We start from the raw sequence: 15,473 nt of genomic DNA, 5'->3' as shown, positions 1-15,473 counted from the left end.
GGTCATATAGCAGACGGACTTTGGAAATAAATTGGTCACCCAATCCGAATTTCGTCAATGTTGCAAATAAGTATGGTCATTCTATGCAGTCAAACACCTTTTCAGCATCAAGGGACAGTGCCAGCGCGACCTATGGCATGGTCCGAGCGCCCCAAAGGGCGTGACAAAGGGTACGGAGATGGTTTCTTGAGTTACGGCCTGGCACAAAACCTACCTGCGTCTAGTGTATGAGAGACGGTATGACCTTGCGCATGCAATTCACCAGGACACTGGCCAATATCTTAATATCGCTGTTCAGGAGGGATATGGGAATGTAACTGCAGAGAGTGCCGGACGGATTTTGGTTTAACAGCAAGTATGGAGATCGCACCCAAAGAGTCCATCTGACACGCCTCAGTTAGCGCCCCATGTAGGACATCTAGCGTTTCTTCTCCCGCTCACTTGTAGAATTCCACAGGGAATCCATCTTCTACGGGCAACTTATGATATGGGAGATCGGAAACAACCTGTATAAGTTCCTGTCAGGTGACGTCTTCCTCCAGCAATTCTCGGCCCTCGTCTGAGAGTGAGGGCAAAGTAATGTTGTTGAGAAAAGCCTCTATCTGGGCAGGAGAGGACTGCGATTCTGGGGCGTAGAGGCGATGGTAAAAGGTTGCAAATTCATCTACTATCTCTTGCAGGTGTGTGAGAGTCTCCACTGTATGGGCCTTGATGGCTGGTATAGCTAGGGTCCCGCTCTCTGGCGGAGCTGTGCTGCCAACAAGAGTCCAGCCTTCTCCCCTTGTTCATAATGTCGTCCTTGTAGGCGTTGCAGCGCATATTTGGCCTGAGAAGTAAAGAGTTCGTTCAAAGCCATTCGGGCTCTCTCCAGTTCCCTAAGGGTGGAGAGGGAGGGGTGACCCGTGTATTGTTGTGTCAAGGGTTCAATGTCAGTTTCTAAGGTTGACTGTCGCGCCTTCCTGTCCTTGTCCATGCATCATGTGGCCCCGTATTGTTGCCTTGGCTGCTGCCCAGGTAACCCTCCTGGATGCCACTGAGCTGAGGTTGTCCCGGACGTAGGTGGGTGCGTGTGCTTGCAGTTGCGCCTTCCCTTGAAGGGTTCGGTAGCTGAGAACAGCAAATTACCATGGCTTGCGGCCTGGGGACACCAGACCCAGCTGTATGGCTAAAAGGATCGGGGAGTGGTCTGACAAACCTCCACCCAATATGCGAGCGTATTGCATGTGGGCCACAAGACTATGTGAGATAAGAAAATAGTCCAATCGGGATTGCGTACCACCATGGACCGGGGATAAAAAGGTATATTCCCTATCAGCCTGGTGTTTCAGTCTCCAGAAGTCTACCAGGCCGTTGTCCTGCATTACGTCAGACTGCAAGGCCCTGTCTCCGTTATTAGTGATGTCAAGAGGTCCAGTCCTGTCTAGTATTGTGTTTCTAGTCAGATTCCAGTCTCCATTAATTATGTACCGGGCAGCCCCAATCTCCGTCAAGAGGCGGTTGGTGCGTAGGAAAAGCTGCCTTTTTGAACTGATTGGGGCGTAGACGGAGCCCACACAGAGTGAAGAGCCTCCTAGTTTCAGTGTGGCAAACACATATTGTCTCTCTGGGTCGGCCCATGATTTGGTGACTGTGAGGTAGGCTTTTCTGCAACAGAATCGCAACACCGCACTTTCGCAGAGCGTTGCTTCCCTTCGTCTTGTGGGGAGGGACTACAGCTGGACAGCGCTGTCCCCACCTAGTCCCGTCGTAGCTTGTCAGATTCGAGCCTGGTCAGGTGTGTTTCTTGGAGGAGAGCCACATCCGCCCGCTTGGTGTTGAGGTACGAGAGTATTTTCGTTTAATTAAATGGGTGAGGCCATTAACGTTCCAAGAGACAACCCATAGCGGGATGGGTGAGGTGGGCGAGTGTCCGGCCATGAGGAAAGGCGGCAAGGGTGGATGATGTGGAGAAGTGGGATAGATAAACAGGGGAGAAGGGGGTGAATGGAGTCCTATGAGATAAAAGACTGAAAGGATTATGAGTGGGGGGGAGCGCAGGAGGGGCAGAGATGGAGGAAGGAGAGGGACGAAATATAAAGAGACACCAGGGCGGAGAGGAATAAGAAGGTGAGATACAGAAAGCGAGAGTAGAAAAGGAGGGAGGGGGGAAGGAGAAAGAGTGGGTGTGGGAGAAGAGTGATGAAAAAGGCGAATCTAAGACAAACAAAAAGCAAGGATAACAAAGCTAATCCCAGCTCGGGAAGAGAAGATAGCGAAGAGGATAAGAAAGGGAAGGGGGGAGAAAGGAAGAAAAGTTTGGAGCAAAACAAGAGCCCCAGAAATCCTAAACGTTAATCTGTGGGTCTATGCCTGAACCCAGAGAGCCCAGGCGCAAGGTCACTGGGACCACGGCCGGGGGAGGGGCCTCTGCCCAGTGCCGCGAACGTCCTATGGTCAGGGAGCCAAAGTCCTCCAGAATGATAACACCCGACAGGGACCGGACAACGCAGCGCAGTGCAGCGCGATGGGAGAGCTAGCCTGCCGAGGGACACCACAGCGGGCACAGCAGACCTCCCCAAGGAGGAATGGAGGGATGGGTACTGAAAGCCGCTATGGTGTCATTCTCGCTGCGTGCACATCGGGGGGAAGGGGAGAAGAGGGGAAGGAAACGGAGCAGAGCGCGGGCAGAGAAAGGGGGCAAAAGAGATACAAAACTTGACCATATAGATATCTCAACAATACCACTAAAAAAGAACCAGAAGTGACAAACGATGGATCAATTGTCATTCTAATAGAAGCTAACAAATTAACTGTGGGGCTACCAGGTTCAGAAAGTACGCAATGCCCATTGTGCCAACAGTCCCAACGGGGACTGGATAGTCCTATGAACCTATTCAGTACCCCTATTACACCTGTAGTAGAGCATTGCTGTATAATAATAACAAAACAACCAACGTTATGCAGTAATATAGATCGGTACTCGGCCAGCCAGTGGATCGGTGAGGGGTCTGCCGTCCCAAGTCCGGAGGGGGCCAGGGTTGCCAGGCTTTCAACTTCTTGCAGCCCAGTAGGAAATAGTGAGTTCAAGTGGGTTCCGCAGGGGTGTTCAAGGGGGAACGAGACTTATCTCTGTCCGCCACCTGTGTGTGGAGCACCACCGCATGCAGCACCTGCCCTCTGTCACCTTGGCTGTTCATGAGTCTCTCCAAGTCTCGTCCCCTGGGATGGGAGACAGTAGGGTGGTGGTCAAACCCTGACCCTCATGGGGCAAGGTCTTGAAGCAAAGCATTCTGGTCTGCAACCGTTGGGTCCCTAGGTGGGTTCGGGGTTGAAGTGTCCATGGGCAGCAGGCCATCCAGAAAAGAGCGTAGGTCCTCCGGGTCATAGAAGTCTTTAGACATACCATTTTTCATAATCCACGTTCTCGCCGGTTCGAACAGGCCATACTTCACCTCCATCTGGCGTAACCTGGGTCGGAGAGCCAGGAATGCCTTTCGATGCTCACTGGTTTCATTAGAGAAGTCCACTAACATTCGCATCTCCTATCTGTCCATCTTACAGGGACCATGTGTGCGTGCTCTCTGTATGAGTTGGCGGGCTTGCGCATGGTGAAGGAGGCAGGCTATGATCGGTCGGGGACGGGTTGCCGCGTCGAGTCTCCTAGGGCCCAGCCTGTGTGCTCTTTGTAACTCCAGGGGAGTGTCGAAGGTTAAGGCAGTGAGTTTTGGTATCGTCTCCCGCAAGAACGCATGAATGTCCTCACCCTCAATATTTTGGGGAAACACTAGGAATCTGACGCTGTCCCTTCGGCTCCTGTCTTCTAAATCTGTCATCTTGCTGAGAAGAAACAGGATTTCTTGGTTTCTATCCCGGGAGGAAGCGACTTGGGCCTTTACCGTTGTCACCCATTGCTCCAGCCCCAGCACGCAGGACTGGAAGCCTACAATATCTAGACGTATGGATTTAGTTTCTGCAGTCAATGAGACCATTGCACTGTCCATCCCCTCCAGCCTGCGACCCACCTCCGAAATTACCTGGAGGATACGATCCATGGTGGATTCCTGGGCAGAGTCTGCCATTGCGTGGTGTCGGGTGGATGGCAGTGCCGCTGGGGTAGGGGGTGGCACCTTCGAATTGAGTAAGGTCTCAGAAAAGGGCAGCTGTCTCGCCAGTTTGCCTGAGTTCTTAGTTGACGACCTGCCGCCTGGCATCTCTGGCCTTGCCGCAGAGCGTAGTAGCGGTGTTGCGAGAAACTAGGGGTCCCAGCAGTCCTCTCTTGAGGTTAGAATCGGTCAAACTCTGCGTGTCAGGATGGAGGGGGGGAGAGGTGGGAGAGTCTCGGCCTTCTCAGCAGTGTGACCGGTGGGCAGCACAGCCCAAGCAAAGCCCGCGGCACAGCTCGTGCCCCAGGAGAGGAAGAGGGTCGCAGCCCGGAGGCAGTTAGGCGTTCGTCCACTGCAGAGGAGGCGTGACGGCAAAGGGGGGGGAACCTCAGTCTCTGTGCTCAGGGGCGTGGGCACCCATCAGGTGGAGATCACTGGTTGTTGCCCAACATGTCGTGGGTCGATTCCTGGCAGTTGTTGTTGTGGCTCCCCTCCGCGCCCGGTACTCTCAGTGGGGGGGAGAAGCGGGGGCCCGGCCGACGTGCGCTGCCCCAGCAGCATGATGTAGGGCCTCCAAGGACGCCAGCGAGCCTCCGAGATATCCGTACAGCAAGTGGGAGGGGGGCTAGGGACTGTTAGGTAGCTGGGGTCCTGTGTCACCACAGTGTCACTGTAGTAAGCCTGTCAGACTACAACTGAGTTTGCCCAGAGAGAGTATAAGGTCCAGGGAGCGGTCTTGGATGGGATGCCGCTCCGGCTGTGGCAGCGGCTTCCATCCTGCACCCTTCTTCACTGCGTCCGGCTCCGGTAGAGTCTGCTCTGTCTAGGGCTCCCGGTCATCTCAGGCGCAAAGTAATGTGTGGGGGCACCACTCTCAGCAAGCGTGCAGATCCCGGATGGGCAGGTCACCCATCGTTGAAAAGTGTCCATGGTGCTCATCCGCCATCTCTCCCCCTCATCCCCAGCGTTGTCGACATGGCCTCTGTTGGTCTATGGGTCCTCGCTGCAGTAGAAGGGGCCCTCCAGCAGGGGGTGGGGGGGCAGGGTGAGTACAGGGAGGGGAAGGCGGCACCCCCGGCAGAGGGGCGACTCACCTCTAAGCCCCCGGTGCAGGGTGGGTCCGCTGATGGTGCCCGGCGCCAGCCCCGCTCCAGTTGCTCCAAGGGCAGCGCCAGGCTAGATCCGGTAGGCGGTCATCGTGGAAGCCCGTGGGCTCGGCCCCCACAACCAGCCGCATACGAGTGGCAGTTCAATGAACTGGCAAGGGGAGGATGGGGGTGCCACAGGTGGGCCGACGCTAAATAGTGCCCGTTCTGGTCCGGCCTCACCCGGGGGGCGGTGCCGGGCCTGCAGAGTACAGGAGGCCACAGGCCGCAGCTCCACCGTAGGCCGCACTCCTGCGGAACCAGTTCACCCAGGGCCGCAAGTCTGCGTTGCCCCCGGAAATCGCCTCTGCATCCTCCAGTCACCCTTACAAAGTTGGAAAAGGGGCTCCGTGCCACTGCAGCGTCCTCGTCCCTGGCCTGAGCCCCACCGCCTCGCAGAGCACTCGTTTCAAGTGCCCATCTTCTTCTGTGGCCAGACCACGCCCCCAGCCTGACGCTTTTCAACGTCTACATGGCCCCGTTCATTAAGATCGTCAAACAGCACGAGCTAAACATAGTCTCCTATGCCGACGATATCCAACTGATCCTCTCCCTGTCTGAGGACTCTGCCCAAGCCAAGAGGAATTTCCACAACTGGATGAGAGCAGTCGCCGCTTGGATGGAGGCCAGCTGCCTCAATCTCAACTTGGACAAGACAGAGATCCTCGTGATCGGTTCTTTGTGGCCTACCACTCTGGGTAACACCCCCGCCCCCACTGACCATGCGCGCAACCTGGGCTTCATCCTGGACTCCACTCTACCAATGACTCATCAAGTTACCACAGTCTCATCATCAAGCTTCCACACCCCCTGTCGCCTGCTGAAGGTTATTAAATGGATTCCCCCCCCGACATGAGGAAGACAGTCACCCATGCACTAAACACCAGGAAACTGGACTACGGCAACACACTCTACACCAGCATTACCAAGAATCTTCAATCGAGACTACAACGAGTCCAGAATGTAGCAGTCAGACTCATCCTGGACATCCCCCGACACAACCGAATCTCCTCCTACCTCAGAGACCTACACTGGCTCCCAGTCAACAAGCGCATCACATACAAACCCCTGATCCACACCTTCAAGGCACTGCACAACACAGGACCAGCATACCTCAACCTCCGCCTCACCTTCTACGTACCCAACAGACGCCTCTGTTCCTCTCAGCTTGCCCTTGCAGCCATCCCAAGATCCGGAAAAGTACAGCATGAGGAAGATACTTCTCCTACCTAGCAGCCCGAACATGGAACACACTTCATCTCAGGCAGACCTCATCAGTGAAGGAGTTCAGGAAGGACCTCAAGACCTGGCTCTTCGACTGAGCAGCATGCCTACATTCAGCGCTTTGAGACCCTATGGGTGATTAGCCCCGCTTTACAAATCCTGATTAATTGATTGATTGATTGACACTAGAGAAGGGGGGGGGGAGCTGACCCATACACTCATGTGAAGGTTGTCCTAGTGCAGAGGTTTGGGATAACACTTGTGAAACACTGAAAGAAGTTTCTGGGACATATACAGTGCTTCACAAGAATCCTGAGTGGGTCTTGTAGATGTGGCAGTGAAAGTACTGGAGGTCTGGGTGAAAGGCAATAGAGGTCAATACTTATGATGGGCTATATAATTTGATCATGAAGGAGCACATCGTGAGTTATTGTCATTCAGAGTCAAACCAACATCAAATGGAATTCTAGGCAAACAAGGCAGCTTGGAAAGACAGCTGACATGTGGATGTCAACTAGGGTGCCTAAATGAGATTAAAAAAAGGAGGCGTCACCATATTGCCCCCCAAAGTCTAACCAGGAAGAGAAATCCAGTGCCTTTCCTAAAACCAAGTGGGTGGGTGACAGGAAATTTGTGGTCGGAGTTGGCCCAAGGGAGACCAGGGATGAAGTGAAGCCACCTTAGTGCCCGTGGGTGGGGTTGATGTTAAAGCCCTGGCATCTCTCAGCATGGTGATGTGCAAAGGCCAATCATCAACGGGACCAAGGTAGAGGCTCTGAGGATACAGAAGCCAGCATGACCTCAGAGGTGGACTGCCTGGTTTCCCAAGAGTACATTATTTCTTATGTTCTCCATAGGGTAGTAAGTGCTGAGGTGAGATTCCACCCCATAGCAATGATCACCTTTGAGTAGAGAGGGGTTTCTGCAGACGCGGCTCGCAGGAGGAAAAAGGGGCAGCACTGCGCATGGAGAGGGGGGTGGGAAAAAAAAAATCATGTAATAATAAAAATAATAAAACTTACCTTTTTTCCGATCCGCGTCACCGTACCGCTCCGGCTTGCATTTGCAGGCACAGGCTCCCAGCCTGCTGTGGCCAATCCTGACAAAGGGCGCTCCCAGGCAAATTGAAAGTCTGTGCCTGCTCTCTCCAGCTCAGCAACCAAGTGCTAGGCTGGAGAGAGCCCTGTGCGCATGTGTGTTTGGCCACCCCTTTTATAGTAAAAACATAATAAACAGAGTTTATTATGTTTTTACTATAATGGTTTTGCAGCTGCTGCTGGTGGAGGCGACCCTCCTCTGCCATAGTGGAGGAGCTGCCCCTAGGTTTCTGGCCTTAAGAAGGTAGATGTGAGCCCTGCAATACAAGGGCAGTGTATCTTGGGAAACTACATAGAAACCTCTGCTTAGGTGGATGGGGAAAGGAGGACCCATGCTGAAATATTGGTTCTGCCTGAGTGAGTTTGTGTTGCCACAAGGGTCCAAACAGCCCACAAGAGAAGTCAAAGAAGCCTGGAGTCTGGAACAATGGCCCTGGTTTCTGCAATTAAGGGGCACGGGAAGTCCAACTCAAAGCTTCCCACAGCCCAGAAGGAGTCTGACTCTCAAGGGGCACATCTAGAACCTAAAAGGGAAGAGGATCCTATCTCGATAGGCCCAAAGACATTTTAAGGCATGGGCAAAGTGGGCCCTGACCCAGGGCCTGAGTCTTTTAGGGGCCCCCCGATACACCCAGTTCTGTTCTGCTGAGTCTTGCCCTGATAACCTTGAACAATCCTTAAACAGAAATAGTATGTTTATATTACATGAAACATCCATTAAAAAAGTTTCTTTTAGTTCTAAACAGGACATCAGATATGAAAAATGGGAGGGTGTCAAAGAGATTATTTTCCTTAGCATTAGTGAGCAGCTTGTGTGTCACAATATTGAAAACACATTACTATCCGTGAATATTAGATGCAAACACATCCAGAATTTGGGTGGCTGTACATATGCACTGTCAGGGATCTGGCCAAAGAGGGCGGGATAAAGCTGAAACTGGATCATAAATTCAAAAATGTTCCAAACAGGGCCCCCAAAATTTGAGTGGCCCAGGGCCCCCAGAATCCTTAAGATGACCCTGGTTAGGCCTGATAGATCTCTCTGAATTAGACGGGGCAGAAGGACCCTCCAGGGAGGAAATCTGAACTTTTGAAGACCTTCATGGCCAGGCTGAGGTTCAAGAACATTTGAATACCAATGGAACCCATCGGATCTACTGAGAAGAGGGAGTCATGTACACTGAGGTTAGGGACCCAAAACCTGACACAACCAGAAGATTGGCAGACCCCAGCATTACTGGGCAATCTTCATAAACTTGGACTGTGATATCCACGCGGCTTGTTATTTTGGGGCGAATTAAAATGTGAGAAAGGTTGGTCAACCACTTTTGCTGGCCCCAGTTCTCGAGACGTTTATAGAGTTCTGTAGCTCCTGCACCATCTGGTCAAATTGGTGGCAAGACAGGAGGGCAACCCAATGTTCCCAGATACCACTGCCCAGGGTGGAGACAACTTTTAAGAGGGTCAGACCGTTAGACCCTAAGATAGTCTCAGGGAACAGGTCCATCTTAGTGGTGGTGGACCATGCCACTAAGTAACATGTAGCCATATCTCTGAGGACGATAACTGCACCCGTAGTGGCCAGGGCTCTCCAGGACAAATGGACTGGGACCTAAATTGTACTGGAGAAGATGGGGGAGGTCAACTACTTTGTTGACCTTGGCATCCCATAAGGGTGATCCATGTTAACCACCTGAAGTCCTACTTTGAATGGGCAGACATGAGGATGTTGATGTCACTGATCGAGGAGAAAAGGAGGAAAGTTAATATCTCTCATACTTCCTAGTCCACAATGCAGAAGATGGCTCAGTGGCAGTGGCCATCCTCTTCCATACACTGATGGAGAAGCAGCAGAGACTGTGTTGGGAAATGTTGGGTCAGTTTGCTGGACTGTTCTCCCTGACACAGTGGTGTGTTCATGACACTGGTGATGGTGACAGCTTACCTGTCAGAAATAAAATGTACAGGTTGACAAAGTAAAGGTCAGCATCCAGGAGGACATTACCAATATTTTGTCCATTGGGGGTGATTGAGCCCCCAAGTAGTTACTGGGCCAGCCTGATGGTGCTGATACCTTGGCCACCCTATAAGTGTGGACCCCAGAATGGCATTTAGAAAGGACTCAATGCCGTCACCAAGACTGACCCACAACCAATCCCCAGAGCTGATGAGCTCATTGGTTGGTTGGGGCCTGCCTAGTAGACAACTACATTTGATTTAACCTATAGGTACTGTCAGATTGCCCTGACTGAGCGAGTTAAGGAGGAATCGACATTCTCAGCTACTGAAAATTGCAATTTCGGTAATTCCCTTTGAATTGAAGCATACCCCTACCACCTTAAAGAGATTGGCCAACTGGGTACATGCTGGTGCTGGAGACTTTTAGTGCAACATATCTGGGTGACATTTCTGTCTCTAACTCTACCTGGCAGGAACAACTGGCCCTCCTAAGAGAAGTGCTTCAGTCCCTACATGAGGCAGAATTAGCTGCCCATGCCAGATAGAGCAGGGATCTGTAGTGTACATGGGCCACTTAGTTGGTGGGGGACATGTGCAGCCTCCCCAGCCCAAGACCCAAACTATGAAGGCTCAGAGCCTCTCAAAAAGGCAGATGTAGGGCAGAGCTTTCCTGGGTCTGACATGGGAATACAGGAGGTTTGTCAAGGAGTACGGCACCATTGTGGCCACTTCCAACAGAGCTGACATCTAAAAAGCAGTCCAAAAAGGTCACATGGACTGAAGAGTGTCAAAAGGCTTCAGCACTCTGAAGGAAGCGTTGTGCCCTGAACTAGCCCTCAAGGGGCCTAATTTCAGCAAAGAGTGTGTAGCTCAAATAGAAGACACAGAACATGGTATGGTGGCAGTCTTATAATACCTGAATGATGAGGATTAGAATAATAGCATCTTCTTTATCATCAGACAGCTACCTCCTTGAGAGCAGCGTTGAAGACCCATAGAGAGAGAAAGGCCTTTGCTATGGTTTTTGACTGAAGATAAAGAGACCCTACTTGTTTGGGTCTCAATTCAGAGTTCGAACCAAGCACAGACCTCTCCGGTGGCTCATGCAGATCAGAGGAGAGAACACCAAACTGTTGAGGTGGTCCATTTCCCTACAAGGTATGGGCTTTACAGTGGAGGGGAGCACAGACCTGAAACTGGAACAGGTGTTTTTATCCTAAATCTCCCTCCCAGCAGTAGACTGCCTAATTCCCTCCTCCCCAATCTTGCCATGCCTAACCTTTGATGTTAATATTCATACAGAGTCAGAGCTGGCTGAAAGTGGTCCTTTTGAAGGTATTTCTCCTGACCAATTATGGACCATGGCAGTGCTACCAAAATGTACCACATAGAAGACCTTTACAAAATGATGGTTAATATGCAAAAGGAGTTATCAGCTGCACGTCTAAAAGAGCATCTGTAGCTAGCCAAGTAGGTCACTTGCAGAATAGAACAAAGCCCCCAACACCTTCAGGAACTCCTGGTTGAGAGTTACCTTCTAGTACAGCCAGGGCAGAACGTCTCCCATACCAACTGCTGTTTCAGTTATGGTCCAACTCCAGTCCCCTTAGTGGTACCAGGTTTCACAGGGGATCCCACCTGCTGATGTGTAAGTGTTTTAAAACATGGTCAGTTGTATTTCATGGCCAAGACAATGTCATTCCCAGATGCACAATCTAGCTTGGCTTTGCTTGTTTCATATGTGCCAGCGCATGTGGCATTTTGGGTATTCCCTCTGGTTAGTTTCAATGATCCAATCCTCTATAACTGGAATTAATTAAAAATAAAAATAAAAAAGTTTCAAAAGATTTTTGATTCAAGGACTAACACAAAATCAGCCAGCAGAGCTATTTGAGTTTAGACAAGCAAACACAGATTTAGGGCCAGATGTATCAACTGATGCGAATTGCTAAATTTGACCATTTGCGAATGCAAATTTGCCTTGCCGGGTGTATGAAAGGCATTCGCAGTCTAATTTTAGGGAATTGCAAAATAAAATTGCGACCCCAAATTGTCAATTGCAAATTGCGTTTTGCAGATAGGTAATCGCAAAATCAATTACTGAACCATTCACAAGTTGCGAATAGTCGCAAAATGAGGATTTTGCATGTGCAATTTACCACCAACTCAAATCAGGTGGTAATCAGGTGCAATCTATAAAAACACGCCCAGAGTGCATCAGCATTTCTCATAGTTGCTGCGCAGTACATCATGGGGAGAAGGATGAGGGTCCTGGCACGTTTGCAGAGAAGGAGGAGGAGACAGGAGCCCATTCTCAGAACGTGCATTACAATGTTTGATCGGACTTGGGAGGAAATCTGTGAGAAGAATAGATTACGTTCTGACATGATTTTAGATTTAATAGATTAACTTCACCCACAACTGCAGCCACACACTCACAGGACCAATTCAATTCCCACCCATGTGCAGATGTTATTGTCCCTGAACCTCTTAGCCTCAGGAAGCTACCAGGGTGTAATAGCTGCAGCAGGATGTGTCCCCCAAAGTGTGCTATGACACTTTTTTAATGCATTCCTGGATGGAATGCTGATGAAAATCAATGATCACATCAGATTCCCCAAGGATTTGCATCTCCCTAAATTAAAATTCTACCAGTTAGCCCAATTCCCACAAGCCATTGGCTGCATTGATGGGACACATGCTGCAATATGTCCACCATCTGTAAATGAGTACATCTTCAGAAACACAAAATGTAGCCATTCATTAAGTATCCAATTGATATGCAATGCCTCAAATAGTATAACTGATCTAGTAGCCAGATTCCCTGCTAGTACACAATTCCTTTATTTTTCGCCATAGTGAAATCTACACACGGCTACTCGGTAGTGAGTTGGGAGAAGAATATTTACTAGGTAAATCTAATTGAAACTGTGTAGCATATAGTACAGATGCAGTAACTGATGACAATTAATAATTATTTGCTCTTGTCATTGTAGGAGATAGTGCATATGTTGTGCGCTCATTCATCCTCACACCATATTTGAACCCAGTCCACTTCAAGCGAGCACCGTTACAATGCAGCAAATAAAAGCACATAAAACATGATAGAGAGGACCTTTGGCCTTTCAAGAGTCACTTCAGATGTCTACACAAGAGCGGGGAGCACTACAGTACAGTCCTGAAACCAGCCGCAAAATCGTGGCTACATGTGCCATGTTGCATAAAATAACAACATCAAGAGGCATACACCACTGGCCCTGCCAGAGCCAGATGATGATGATGAACCATTTCCACTCTGTCAATCTGCAGATGGATCAAAGGCAGCAGAAGGCAGCACAAAAACATGCTGCAATAATGTGCAATCATTGTTAATGTAAATGGATGATGAGACTAAGCATTTCATTATCCTGCTGCAATTTTCAAATTTATTACCTTAATATCAGGTTAAATGTGCTATCATCCAAAATATGTTTTCAAAATGCACAATTTGCGCTAAATCAAGTGTGTCACCACAGACTTTACAAATGTTATGTAATGTCCCGCAACGACAACCAAAACTGCATGTCCGTATCACTTTTTCCTTCTGCGCACTCCACTAGGCTGTTTAGTGGGCTCTACACTATGTCTTGGTGAAGCCTCTGCAGCTGCACTGTGTCAAGAAGTACGACGTCTATTTTCCATCACAGGCTCGGGGCAGTAACACTACTGAGGCTGGAGAGCTCCTCACTATCCCCTCCACCTAAGTCACTGTGTCCTGCAATCCAAGCGGTCTGCATGCAAACCTTGAGCAACGTCTCCACTACAATGTGTCATCTCCACTTGCATGGTCACAGCAACAATAATGCTGTAGCATTTGTCAGACGATGAGCAGATCTTGTCCAACCTGCCCATTGTTGATGATGCCTACGGTGAAGGACATGGTCCTGCTGCTTTATTGTGCACAGTTCCTTGATGGCAGTTGTCAACTCCTTGATATTGTCTGTGGTGTTTTTTGCCCTTTCTCCACTGTTTTGTTCAGCTGCTTGATACCATCTTTGATGTCAAACATGTAGTTATTCAGTGACATCAAATGTCTTTGCATTGACCTCATGTGCTTGCATTGTAGGTGCTGCACCTTTAACATTGATGCCTCTAGACCCCCAAATACAGCAGCAGTCACCTTCCTCTGATGGACATCTGACAGCCACTCTACGCCTGATGACGGGATTGTATTGGTGCTGCACAAGGGACTGATGTCTGTGGGAGGGACTAGCATCAGATGGTGGTGTACAGTGGCGATGTCTGTTCGGATCTCATCAGCCTTTACACTGAAATCAGGAAACGGAGACACTGTTGTCCACCATCTGGTTGATGCAGGTATTGTAGGTGGAGGAGTACAAGGTTTTCAGTCTCCGACAGTGGCTAACTCTCCTCTGTGTCAACAATTTCAGTTCCTCCAGCATGTGGTGCAGGGCTTTCTGTGACATTCATAGAAAATAGTTTAGTTCAATGTATGTACTTGCGTGTCTCAGTTTATATTAATTAATTACACTAACACTTTTTTCCTAACATGGTGTTTCTACATGTCATTTCCTATATCAATGTAGGTAGGGCTTTACAGTGCAACATTATTTGACATGTGTACACTGTTGTAGTTAAAACTGCTACTCCTGTAAAGTTTTGGTTGGTTGCATCTAAAATGTGGCCTGGAGTGTATTTTGATAAGTGTAAATGTGATTTCCTAATTAGATTACTTTTAATATTAAACGTTTTTGAGTTACAAATTGTACATCTTACCTTTGCTGGTACTGGTTGTGGCTGATGTGTCAATGTTTGTGACCCCAACAATGGCTTCTGGCTGCAAAGTTGCCTTTACCATTTCCTTCAGAGGAGTGGATGGCCCTGTGCCAGTTTGCTTTGCTTTGGCAAGCCTGCTTGCAACCTTCTCCTTGGCCCGTGTCCGTAGTTCGTACCAGCTCTTGTGAATTTCCTCAACCAAGCACTGCCTGATACCCATTGTGCTGATCTTGGCCTGAATGTTCTGCCACATTTTACATTTTTCACTCTGGAACCTGCAGAAAGCTCTTGCCAAACAGCTTTTCCTGGCTTTTGACACACTCCTCTGTGAGCACCTCCAGTTCTTGCTCACTGAATTTTAATTTTTTTTTGCGCTCTCCATCCTTTTGCCATTGTCATCAGTGGCTATGATGTTTTTGGTTAGCCAACACTTTACAAATACTATTCCACACCTTATTCTCAACACCTGCTTAGAGGTTGAACAAATTTGAGTGGATCTGTTTGTGGTCATCTTCTCTGGGGCTACAGGCAATTTCATTGATAAAACTTATTTCCCTCTTAGGAGTCCCTTATGTGGAAAGAAAGGAAGCTCAGTTTCAGGTAATATCAAAAGTCGGATTTCTCTCTTTCCCAGCCTACCAGAAACAGTTTATTAAAATCTGTGACAAGGATTATGCATTAGCAGGGGAAAACCGCCTAAACAATGACAGCGGAACAACAAGGTGCGTTGTCCATGAAAGCGGAACAGCGCTTTCGTGAACAACGACTCTGTTTTTCTCTGCCTTAACCACACATGTCGTGAACAACGTACATGCGTGGTTAAGGCAGAGGAAAAGAGATTCAGGATCGGGAGAGTACGCGGTGAGGTAAGTGGGGCTGGGGTAGAGTTGGGTGGTAGTTTTAGGAGCCGGGGTAGTTTTAGTGTTTAAGGGCAGAGTGGGGAGTCGGGGAAGTTGTAATTGTTTAGGGGCTGGGTGGGGGGTTGGGGTAATTTTAGGTTTCAATGGTGGGGGTTGGAGGTCGGGGTAGTTTTAGGGGCGGGGGTGAGGGGAATTGGGGTAGTTTAAGTTTTAGGGGTGGTTTTAGGGGCAGGGGCGGGGGGGTCGAGGTAGTTTTACGGGTGGGGTAATTTTAGTTGTTAGGGGTGGGTGGGGTAGTTTTAGGGGCAGGGTGGGGGTTGGGGTAGTTTA

The sequence above is a fragment of the Pleurodeles waltl genome, chromosome 8 (genome assembly GCF_031143425.1).
Source record: "Pleurodeles waltl isolate 20211129_DDA chromosome 8, aPleWal1.hap1.20221129, whole genome shotgun sequence".
Taxonomy (NCBI): domain Eukaryota; kingdom Metazoa; phylum Chordata; class Amphibia; order Caudata; family Salamandridae; genus Pleurodeles; species Pleurodeles waltl.
This window is presented reverse-complemented; position numbering follows the sequence as displayed.